At 38.6% G+C, this 12490-nt stretch overlaps 1 non-coding gene across 1 annotated transcript; it reads right to left on the bottom strand.

Moving 5' to 3' along the window:
- Positions 1-609: 609 nt before the first annotated feature.
- Positions 610-716, bottom strand: LOC138985083 (U6 spliceosomal RNA). Its single transcript, XR_011462346.1, has one exon. It is a non-coding gene; the product is annotated as a U6 spliceosomal RNA (small nuclear RNA).
- Between the last annotated feature and the right edge of the window lie 11774 nt (positions 717-12490).

The following is a 12490-nucleotide window of genomic DNA, read 5'->3' as shown; positions in this document are numbered from 1 at the left end:
TACTTCACTCTGTATAATAGGCTCCAGTTTTATCCACCTCATTAGAACTGATTCAAATGTATTCTTTTTAATGGCTGAGTAATACTCCATTGTGTGTATGTACCACAGCTTTCTTATCCATTCATCTGCTGATGGACATCTAGGTTGCTTCCATGTCCTGGCTATTATACACAGTGCTGTGATGAACATTGGGGTACACGTGTCTCTTTCCCTTCTGGTTTCCTCAGTGGGTATGCCCAGCAGTGGGATTGCTGGGTCATAAGGCAGTTCTATTTACAGTTTTTTAAGGAATCTCCACACTGTTCTGCATAGTGGCTGTACTAGTTTGCATTCCCACCAACAGTGTAAGAGGGTTCCCTTTTCTCCACACCCTCTCCAGCATTTATTGCTTGTAGACTTTGGATCGCAGCCATTCTGACTGTCATGAAATGGCACCTCAGTGTGGTTTTGATTTGCATTTCTCTGATAATGAGTGATGTTGAGCATCTTTTCATGTGTTTGTTAGCCATCTGTATGTCTTCTTTGGAGAAATGTCTATTTAGTTCTTTGGCCCATTTTTTGATTGGCTCATTTATTTTTCTGGAATTGAGCTGTAGGAGTTGCTTGTATAAAAATATGGAACACTTTATGAATTTGCATGTCATCCTTGCGCAGGTGCCATGCTAATCTTCTCTGTATCGTTCCAATTTTAGTATATGTGCTGCCAAAGTGAGCACTCATGTCAATTATTTTATTCTGATTTATAGAAACTGTATAATTTCCCCACCCAGAAATAATGCTGATATATATATATATATAAAATACATATTGAGTAAAGTTATAAGGGAATGCTGTTTCACAATCTTTTGCAGATGTGTGTGGAAAATAGCACTTGGAGAGCATCATACCACTGTCATTAAGTATTCTTTTAAAATCTCAATTGTAATGATTTCATATAAAGCCATTGTACAAATTATCATAGTTTATTTTATCTGTCTTCAATGGTTAATTATTTGGTTTGTTCCCAATTTGTTGCAATGAAAAACACAATACCCCCACTAAAAAGAAAAATAAACAAAAAAGAAAAATAATAAAACACAAATATAACTCTACAAAGTACTTCTTTATAGCTCAGTAATACTCTTGCCTGGAGAGTCCCATGGATGGAGGAGCCTGGTGGACTGCAGTCCATGGGGTCGCTAAGAGTCAGGCAGGACTCAGCGACTTCACTTTCACTTTTCACTTTCCTGCATTGGAGAAGGCAATGGCAACCCACTCCAGTGTTCTTGCCTGGAGAATCCCAGGGACAGGGGAGCCTCATGGGCTGCTGTCTATGGGGTCGCACAGAGTCGGACACAACTGAAGCGACTTAGCAGCAGCAACAGCAGCAATATGCCTTTTGTTCTTCCTAGGAGAAATTTCTAGAGGAAATGAATGCATACTAGTAAGCTTTTAAAAGAGCTCCCCTGATAAACTGGAAACTCCATGTGGGTAGAACTGTGTCTCATGTTCATCCTTATAGCCTCAACCCCTGGCCCAGTGCCTGACCTGGGTACACATTCAATGTGTATCTGCTGCTTATCTATACATTTTTAAGATTTTCTACAATGAACAAAAGCTCCCACCTATCCACAGAAGGTGCCACTGGTTGATTAACATTGAACTTTTAGAGTGAGTTGTGGCCTCCTGTTGGGGGTGTGTTGGCAAATGTTTAATACTACAGCTCTGAGAATAGTTCTACCATGAATGTTAGTTGATGTTTTCTTGCACTTTAATGAGTAAGAAGGGCTTCCTTGATGTCTCAGATGGTAAAGAATCCTCCTGCAATGCGGGAGATCTGGGTTCGATCCCTGGGTTCAATCCCTGGGTTAGGAAGATCCCCTGGAGGAGGGCATGGCAACCCACTCCAATATTCTTGCCTGGAGAATCCCATTAGACAGAGGAGGCTGGTGGGCTACAGTCCATGGGGTTGCAAAGAGTCGGACATGACTGAGCGATTAAATACAGCACAGCACAATGAGTAAGGCAAAAGATGGACAATGTAGACATACTTTGGAACTTCACTCATTTACCAGTGAAGTGATTGACTTCTTTGCAGAATCAAATAATAGGAAGAATATTTTCTTAATTTTTTGTGCCATTCGCATTGTAATGGATATAGACAGGATACACTTTTAGTTTAATCTGCTTTATTATCATTTTCTCTGACATGTTCTTAAGTCTAGACAATCAAAAAAGAAAACAAGTCAAATCCTGATTCGTAGAACTTCCTGATTTCCATGGTGTAGATACTCCAACCATGGCCAATTTCAAGTTGCCAATGTGATGCCACTACATGTGGTACCGGGCAGAGGTGTGCAGCACACACTATACTATGGTATTTTCTCCCTGAAGGTACTTAATAACCTCAAGAGTGGTAATACAATGTGGTAAGGTAATCAGGAAGGGATTGACTTTATTTATTACCTTTGTTTTTAATATAATTCATTTAACTGCAGCTATGTATTAGATATTTGTATCTAATATATTACAATATAGTATAACTTGTATATAATATAAGAATTTTATATAATTTATGTAAGATTGTATATAGTTAAAGTTTGAATAGTGGCTGTGTTGAACAACCAAACTGAAGAATCCTTGAAAATGCAACAGTTGCCTGACCCCAACACACTGCCACCTGGAGGTCTGTTGGAAGAGGGTTGAACCCGCAATAGCACAGCTGCATCAAGCTGAGCGCCATAAGGCCCAGTCATAGCTGCTGATCAAAACGGTGGAACGTTCCTGATGACACGTCAGTTTCCGTTCCTGCCCTTGTCGTTGCTCGTCCTGTAGGAGCACGGCCATCATCTCTGCAACTGTTTCCCCAAGGTCAGTTTGAATCGCATTTTTGTCTTTCTTCAAAGAATCTGCCTGCAATATAGAAGACGCAGGAGACCTGGATTCGATCCCTGGGTTGGGAAGATCCCCTGGAGAAGGGCATGGCAACCCACTCCAGTGTTCTTACCTGGAGAATTCCGTGGACAGAGGAGCTTGGCAGGCTATAGTCCATAGGGTCGCAAAGAGTCGGATAAGCTGAGGTGACTGAGCACGCAGGCACGCATATGCCATTATCAAGTCTATTAACATCACTGTTTTCTAGAGCCCTTGAAAGCAAAGTCCAGTCATTCCTGTTCTATCTCCCATTCCACATGGATGAGTGTGAGGCTGAAACCCTCGCTTGGAAGGGTTTAGGGAAGCAGGGCAGAGCCCCCACAACTGCAGGGTATGAAATAAAGAGGAACTGAAGAGGGTGTCTGGGCAAAGGCAGGCTGGGCAGACATCAAGAAAAAAGGCCAAGGTGTCCCTGGGTCTGAAGCTAAGTATCTGCTCCCACCAGGGCCAGCCGCATTAAGCAGGGGCATCGGTTTGGAGCCAGAGTCAGGAGTGTCTCTGAGGCAGTGACAAATGAACAGTGTAAATAAGATTTCAAAGGAGACATTGGCCTACTTGAAAGAGCCATGATTAAGAAGGTCACAATTGCTTTCAGAAATAAGCAATACAAGAGAAAGCAATTTTACTGAGATGGGTGCATTGATACCCCTTAGTCACCGATCACACCTGTTAATCTATTAAAGTACTGCTAAACAGTGCTGGCATCTCTCGAGCCCATGGAACCCCTCCCCTCATCCCCAGCCCCAGTTTCCACTATTTCCCTGGGCAACTACCCAACGCCCAGGATGGTTACCAGACTCCACAATCAGTGGAACTTTCTCACAGCATCACAGTGTCCTCACTCCTTGATGTTCCTGCTAGATGGCAGCCTAGAGCACAGAAATCACTTCTATTCCATAGATTAAGGGAATATCATGTTTTATTGGCCTCTAACTGCTTCTCCAAGTCAGATCTGAGACTGGCAGCATCAGCATTACCTGGGAGCATGTTAGAAATGCAGATTCTTGGGCCTCAGACTTAAGGAAGCAGACCCTCTGGGTTGGGACTTAGGCATCAGCGTTTTAATGAGGTCTTCAGGGGATTCTTAGGCATTAAAATGTGAGAAGCACAGTATACTATAGTTGGTAAAAATCACAGACAGGCCATCACAATTCAACTCTTTGGTCTAAATACTGCCTGAAGCAGCTGCTCCAAGTTGACTAAGCTTTTCATCTGGGATGTATTTACCTAAAGATTCCCACATCCACTACTATCTTCTTCTTGGGAATCATCCAAATTGTTCCAAACGTGTGATTCTGTGCACATATAAAGCTGTCAAATTAGAGGGGAAAAGTGGATTATTATTTACAAAGAGTGATAGAGATATTCCAACACAGAGCACCACTTCCTTTTCTTTTGATTCCCAGTGTCCTCACAGTAGAAACAGTGCCAAAAAACAAAAACATAGAGTATGTGGGAATTAAGTTGTCATGTAATTTAAGCTGTATTTGCACAATGATAATCACTCTCCAATAGATATATACAAGAAGTGTTCTTTCCTGTTGTGTTTTAATTTATCAATTGAGTACATTATCTATCCATGGCAAACCCCACAATAAATTATAATAATCCAGTTGAAGCAGTACTCATTGTGTGATTCAGTTCAGTTCAGTTGCTCAGTCGTGTTCGACTCTGCAACCGTGTGAACCACAGCACGCCAAGCCTCCCTGTCCATCACCAACTCCCTGAGTGCACCCAAACCCATGTCCATTGAGTCGGTGATGCCATCCAACCATCTCATCCTCTGTCGTCCCCTTCTCCTCCTGCCCTCAATCTTTCCCAGCATCAGGGTCTTTTCAATAGGTCAGCTCTTCGCATCAGGTGGCCAAAGTACTGGAGTTTCAGCTTTAGCATCCTTCCTTCCAAAGAAATCCCAGGACTGATCTCCTTCAGAATGGACTGGTTGGATCTCCTTGCAGTCCAAGGGACTCAAGAGTCTTCTCCAACACCACAGTTCAAAAGCATCCATTCTTCGGTGCTCAGCTTTCTTTATAGTCCAACTCTCACATCCATACATGACCACTGGAAAAACCATAGCCTTGACTAGATGGACCTTTGTTGGCAAAGTAATATCTCTGTTTTTTAATATGCTATCTAGGTTGGTCATAACTTTCCTTCCAAGGAGTAAGCGTCTTTTAATTTCATGGCTGCAGTCACCATCTGCAGTGATTTTGGAGCCCAAAAAAATAAAGTCTGACACTGTTTCCACTGTTTCCCCATCTATTTCCCATGAAGTGATGGGACCAGATGCCATGATCTTCGTTTTCTGAATGTTGAGCTTTAAGCCAACTTTTTCGCTTTCCTCTTTCACTTTCATCAAGAGGCTTTTTAGTTCCTCTTCACTTTCTGCCATAAGGGTGGTGTCATCTGCATATCTGAGGTTATTGAGATTTCTCCCAGCAATCTTGATTCCAGCTTGTGCCTCCTCCAGCCACACTACTTTATTTAGTATTTTAAAATTAGGTATTATTTGCTTCATTATTAAAGGTACATGCTTAGAGACAAAGAAAAGATAATAATGAGTATTTTGGCCTAGTTTATCCACAGTAGCCTGATTCAATCAACCAGTCGGATGAATCCTTTAAAAAATCACTTTTTGATGTGATATATAACCAATTATACATTTTATTTTATTATTGCATGATCAAACACAGCTAGTCAATCATATAGCCAATAAACATCCATTCTGCCATGTATTGTGAAAAATCTAGGTACTTAAAGATAAATAAAAGTCAGATAGAGACAGATGGTCACACTAACCACTGGTGTGACAAACGCTTACCCTACGTGTTCTTCTGGACGTTGTCTAAGCTCTTCTATCTTTTAGCATAGGTACCAATCTGTCTTCTTCTAGTAACACAGTATATAGTACCTAAAAGAGACAGACACATATTAATAGCTCAGTAAACAATTTAAAATATTTAACTTCATTTTCATCTTATTTTGTGCTGCGTAGAGTGCTACATCTTCCAAATGTTTATTGCGTGTAATCAGTGTTGTGCTGATAAATACCTCTCTAGGGGGAAGACAGCCTGATTGGTAGTGTTTGCTGATCTCAGTGGGAGAAATCCTCCCACCATGGCTAATTTCATGCCATTCAGTAGGTAATAACTGACTTGTAAAAATTTCGAGAATTTAACAGCCAACTAGGAGGAAACGATAGGAGCTGCATTAAAAAAAATTTTTTTTTAATATATGGTTGGGGAGATATTATAGTGCAGCTTCTGCAGATGATTAGAAATGTAATAACTTTTGTACAACTTAACATTACTATGAAGTATATGTACAGTTTGCAAATCTATCCTGTTGCTACAGAAATGGGTATAATAGAAATACTCAGATACATAATAGGTTTATATATTGAACAATGTAGTAATATTGTATACCTATAGCACCCCACTCCAGTACTCTTGCCTGGAAAATCCCATGGATGGAGGAGCCTGGTGGGCTGCAGTCCATGGGGTCGCTAAGAGTCGGACACGACTTCACTTTCACTTTCACTTTTCACTTTCATGCATTGGAGAAGGAAATGCCAACCCACTCCAATGTTCTTGCCTGGAGAATCCCAGGGACGGGGGAGCCTGGTGGGCTGCCGTGTATGGAGTCGCACAGAGTCGAACACGACTGAAGCGACTTAGCAGCAGCAGCAGCAAGCACATGTAAGGGCTTCCCTGGTGGCTCAGGTTCTATCCCTTGATTGGAAAGAGCCCCTGGAGAAGGGCATGGCAACCCACTCCAGTATTCTTGCCTGGAGAATTCCATGGACAGAGGAGCCTGGCGGGCTACTGTCCATGGGGTCACACAGAGTTGGACTCAACTGAAGTGACTAAACAGCAGCATCAGTAAGTATATATAAAGAATTTCAATATTCCTGATGGAACAGTTATCCGACTCTATATTTGCCAGAGGAAGTATATATAAAAATGATAGGTTGTGCTTTCTTTGGGGCTAGGGGAAATTTCTTTTATTATTATTATTTCCAATAGAATAAAGAAAGTTGACATTCTGATAAGAGCTTTTTCATGGAATGTAATAACAATCACCATCTTTTCATTATAACATGCTAACACATAGCAGTTATTTTACACAAGGAGAGGGAAAGATATTGTTGAAGATTTTATCAATTATATTTACTTTTTGAAAAGAATGAAGTAACATCTATTTTTTTCTTTTAAATAACAGATTGCCTTTATTGAGGAAACAGATGTAGTTAAGGAATTCTTTGTACCTGAACATGAATAAGAAAATATGTTTAAAGTTCATTGCAGCATTCATTGTAATGAGTTAATGGAAGCAACCCAAATGTTTCTCAGCAAAAGGATTTATAAAATGAAACAATATCCAGAGGTTAAATAAATGGATTAAATCTACATGTATGAACACAGTAAGAACTAAAAAACAATATTGGATGAAAAGTAGACCATGTACCATAAATGTCATATAGGTAAAAGTTTTAAATCTATAAAACAATGCTTTACATTGCTTGTGAATCCAGTTGTATGTAACAGAAGCAGACAAACAAGATGTGGCCTGGCTATACTCCAATTCAAGACTTGTTTTCTCAGAGAAAGGTGAGAAATGAGCATGGGAAGGGAAAAACGGGGAACTTTAACTTTGTGATAATAATTTTTTTGTTAAACAAAATAAATTAAGTAACAAATTTTATTATTAAACGGAAAATAAATTTAATTAAAGCAATTATAAAATGTCAGTATTTGTTAACTTAGGAAGCTGGCTTATGGACGCTTTTTTTTTATCTATTGTTATTTTGAAATGTTTTTCATTAACAAAACTACAAGTGAAACAAGAAAATAGATTGGTTCTATCTGCAAAAAATGTAGATATGTCCTTCATGTTATAAATTGTTAGAATAAGTAGTGCCTGTAATAATTTGGAAAGTTAATGAGTATTTCCAAACAGCAGTCCATTTTTACTTTTATTTTGACCAGTTGAAAGTTTCAAGGGAATGAACTAAAGAAACCAAAGGGAAAGAAAGCAACAAATAGAAAATATTAAATTAAAATATATACTATATTTCTCTGAATGATAAACAATCTATGGTCTGATGTAGCAAATTTTTATGCACCAATAAGGAGACAAGGTGGATGGGAACATTTTCAGTTTTGGTTTTTCAGTTCAGTTGCTCAGTCGTGTGCTATTCTTTGTGACCTCATGGAGTGCAGCACACCAGGCTTCCCTGTCCATCACCAACTCCCGGAGCTTGCTCAAACTCATGTCCATTAAGTCAGTGATGCCATCCAACCATCTTATCTTCTTTCTTCCCCTTCTCCTCCTGCCTTCAATCTTTCCCAGCACCAGGGTCTTTACAAACGAGTCAGTTCTTCACATCAGGTGGCCAAAGGATTGGAGTTTCAGCTTCAGCTTCAGTTCTTCCAATGAACACCCAGGGCTGATCTCCTTTAGAATGGACTGGTTGGATCTCCTTGCAGTCCAAGGGACTCTCAAGAGTTTTCTCCAACACCACAGTTCAAAGGCATCAATTCTTTGGCACTCAGCTTTCTTTATAGTCCAACTCTCACATCCATACATGACCACTGGAAAAACCATAGCTCTGACTAGACGGACCTTTGTTGGCAAAGTAACGTCTCTGCTTTTTAATATGCTGTCTAGGTTGGTCATAGCTTTTCTTCTAAGGAGTAGATATCTTTTAATTACATGGCTACCGTCACCATCTGCAGTGATTTTGGAGCCCAAGAAAATTAAACCAGATTGCAAAGATATTTAAATATAGAGCAAAACCAAACAAAGTACATCTTCAAATTGACAACACTCAATAAGCAGGTGTTCTAGAAATTCATCATAAATTAACCCAGCAAAGAATGCACAGGAGTTTTACTGGGAAAACTCGTTATAAGTTTTTTATGAAAGAAGAGTTAAATAAATGGAGAGCAGCACCATTTTTGTGGTTGGTATGACTTAATATTGTAAATGTTCCATTTTTCCCTCTATTAATCTATAAGTTTAATGCAATTCCAATCAAAATCCAAGGGAACTTGAAAAATGTATTCTAAAATTTATATGAAAACATAAAAGTCTAAGTGAAATTTGGAAAAGAAGGAGAAATGAAGACCATCAGTAAAAATAGATTCAGTAAGAAATAGATTCATGACTATATTTACAAATATCAGAACACCCTTCTTAAGGGGCTTACACAGAGGAAGATTCGACTCATGCATCGAATCCAGAGGCAGCAAGGGTTGATACTGAAACTGAACAATGCTATTAATGACCCTAAGTCACTCTACATTTTCCTGACCTGCTGTTTGTAATGTGTAGACATTTCTCCCTACCCTTATCACCTCAGAGTATTGTACCTCCAGGCCTCATATCTACATTCTAGAAAAGAAAAAGGGGGAAAGAGATTAATGGTTTTCTCTTTTAAATGGTAGTCCTTTTATCTTGGAAAAGTAAATTCGTAAGGGAATTTTGCTTCCATCTTATTATTTGTAACTATACCATGTGGCTAATCCTTGCTGCAAGAGAGGCTGAGAAAACAAATAATTTTTGCTGGGAATATTGCTATCCCAAACAAAGTTGGAATTCTATTTATAAAAAAGAAAGGGAGAATGGATATTGAATACATAGAGTCTGTATTAAGGAGAACATATTCTTCTAATGATAAACAACCAAACAAATCATCAGTGTATTTCTGGCACAAGTCAGACAAATTGACCAAGGAATGGGTCAGGATAAGAGAGGAGGATACGATTAGATGGAATGGAATGGAACAGAATGTACAGAACAGAATACTCCAAATAGACTCAGGTATATATGGGAACTTATTTGATAGAGGTAACTCCACAAGTCAGTCTGAAAGGGATGGATTATTTAAAAGATGCTATTTGGTCCATTGGATAGAGAAAAATAAAGTTGAAACTTTGTTACTCACATATAAAGATGACTTTCAAATGGATAAGAGACCTGCATATACAAAGTTAAGTCATAATAGATGTGACTACATGAATATTAAGTTCTATTCAGTGAAGGACACAATAGATAATATTCACACCTGATGACCATTTGGAAGAACATATATACTATGTTAAAAATTGACCAGGGATTAATATTTAACAGTGCTGTCAAATAGAACTTTCTGTGATGATGAAAATATTCTGTATCTATACTCTCTGATATGGTAGCCACCACCCACCTCGAGTTATTGAACACTCAAAATGGGGCTAGTACAATTGAGAACTCAGTTTAAATTTTTAATTAATTTTAATTTAGTCATACATGGCTCATGTCTACCTTATTGGACAGTGCAGAACTAGAGTGTTCAAAGAATTCTAGAAAATTAATAAGAAAAATACAAGACAGTCCAATAGAAACATATAAATAGATCAGGAAGCCTAAACAGCTAGCAACTATATGAAAAGATCCAAAATCACAATTAGAGAAATGCAAATTAAACAGAGGCATGCTTATCACTCATTATATTGGGCTCTGCTGATTTCTGCTATTACTTTGACGCAACAGATTTGTGTTTCAGTTCAATATTTCCCTAAAGAACATAATGCTTTATGAGACCTGTATTGCAAAAAATATCTGAATATTGAATTAAGTCTGTAAGAACAGAGAGAAGAAAGGGCCAAGAAGAAGAGAGCTGGTGGCACTTCACAGGTATTCCAGGAAGCTGCTCTGGGTACAGGTGTAGATACTTTCAGACAAGCTTCTCGAATGTGTCCGTTAATCCTCTGCACCTGAAATAATTTACCTAATCATGTGGCCAGGCCTGGGATTTGATTCCTACTGCATTATGAAGCTTTTAATATTCTCTCCTCTTTCTTTCCCTTTTCCTCCTTTAGAACTTTGTAGGAATGGGTTTGTGGAAATTTCTTTTGCTTTTTATGGAAGCTGATCTTGTAAATCTTTCATAAACTAAAGAATATTCAGAGCTACAAAAGAAAATAATTGGACATTCGTATTTTACTGCACCTTTCCTAAGGCACTGTCATGATCTCTTTGTAAACTTACTTTCTAATATTTTTTAAATTGTGTAAATATTGATAAATTAATGACCTCAGAAATCAGAAGTGACACTTCAATTTTAAAACTGGATCTTTAAAATAATGGAAATTAATGTTTTTGTGGATTTCTAAACATTCTTTCACTATTTTCCTCTTATTAAAAATAGGCATGCCCCTTGAATACTGGCAATCATGTGCTAGTAGAAATTTTAGATATACAAATTTATTTCATTCATCACCACCGTTATTACCAGTTATCAGTCTGAAAGTGAAAGTGTTAGTCGCTCAGTTGTATCTGACTCTTTGCTACCGTATGCACTGTAGCCCATCAGCTTCCTCTGGAATTTTCCAGGTAAGAATACTGGCATGGGTAGCTATTCCCTTCCCCAGGGGATCTTCCTGACCCAGGGATTGAACCAGGTCTCTTGCATTGGAGGCAGATTCTTTACTGTCTGAGCCACCAGGGAAGCCCCAGTTATCAGTCTACTTCCAAATAAAAATCAAACTGGAATTCAGCATATATCTGGCTATTGAAAATTTTAAGTATTTCCATTTCAGGCAAGAGAGCCTGAGCAATTAATCAAATTCAGAATTAAAGAAAAAAAAAACCAAAAACCGGTTTCTTAACTGAAATAATTCTTTTGCTTCTCCCAAGCCAGGAAAAGAAAAAAATGTTGGAGCAAATTCAGTACATGACTGAGATTTGAGAGATTTTAGGAAAATTTTTTACCTGCTTCAGCCTTGCTAACTAGTTGACGTCAATTACTACAGCTTGTAGGGAGGAAGATCTTTGTGGGTTTTGTATTTGTTCTTTGTCTTGTTTTTTTGTTGTTGTTGCTGATTTATTCATGTCATTTAAGCACATATATATGATATATATATATATATGGAGAAGGAAATGGCAACCTACTCCAGTATTCTTGCCTGGAAAATCCCATGGCCGGAGGAGCCTGGTAGGCTATGGTCCATGGGGTTGCAATGAGTCGACACGACTGAGTGGCTTCACTTTCACTTTATAGGACATGTATATGTATACATATATGTATATGTATGTATATGTCTCCTACTACATGCCATAAGTTGTTTTAGGCCCTGGGAATGCAATACCCTTGAGCCCTTATTGCATTTATAATCCAGAGAGGGGAAACAAACAATTAAGGAATTTAAATAAGATGTCATTAAATGCTCCTCTAAGATAAAGAACACTGTGAGAGCTCATAGCAGAGGCAACCAGAGTAGGCTAGACTAGCGATTCAAGTCAGGCTTACTGAATAAAGGGATAGTTAAGCAGAGCCCTGGAAGATGAGCCAGACCCTATCCTGTGGAAAAAAGAATGTGAAAGGAATGCATTCCAGGCACAGGGAGCTATAGCAGGGACTAGCAGGAGATGAAACTGGATGGAGTAAGTTACAAACAGAAGTATGGGATGATTAGATGAACATTTCACAAACAACATTCTGCCTGCAGGGTAAGTGTGGAGAGCGATTAAATCTGTCAGGAATCCAAATAAAAGCACAAAGATAGAGAAAAAGGATTTATGGAAAAGGTAA

This window comes from Bos mutus, chromosome 2, assembly GCF_027580195.1.
Source record: "Bos mutus isolate GX-2022 chromosome 2, NWIPB_WYAK_1.1, whole genome shotgun sequence".
Classification (NCBI taxonomy): Eukaryota; Metazoa; Chordata; class Mammalia; order Artiodactyla; family Bovidae; genus Bos; species Bos mutus.
This window is presented reverse-complemented; position numbering and strand designations above follow the sequence as displayed.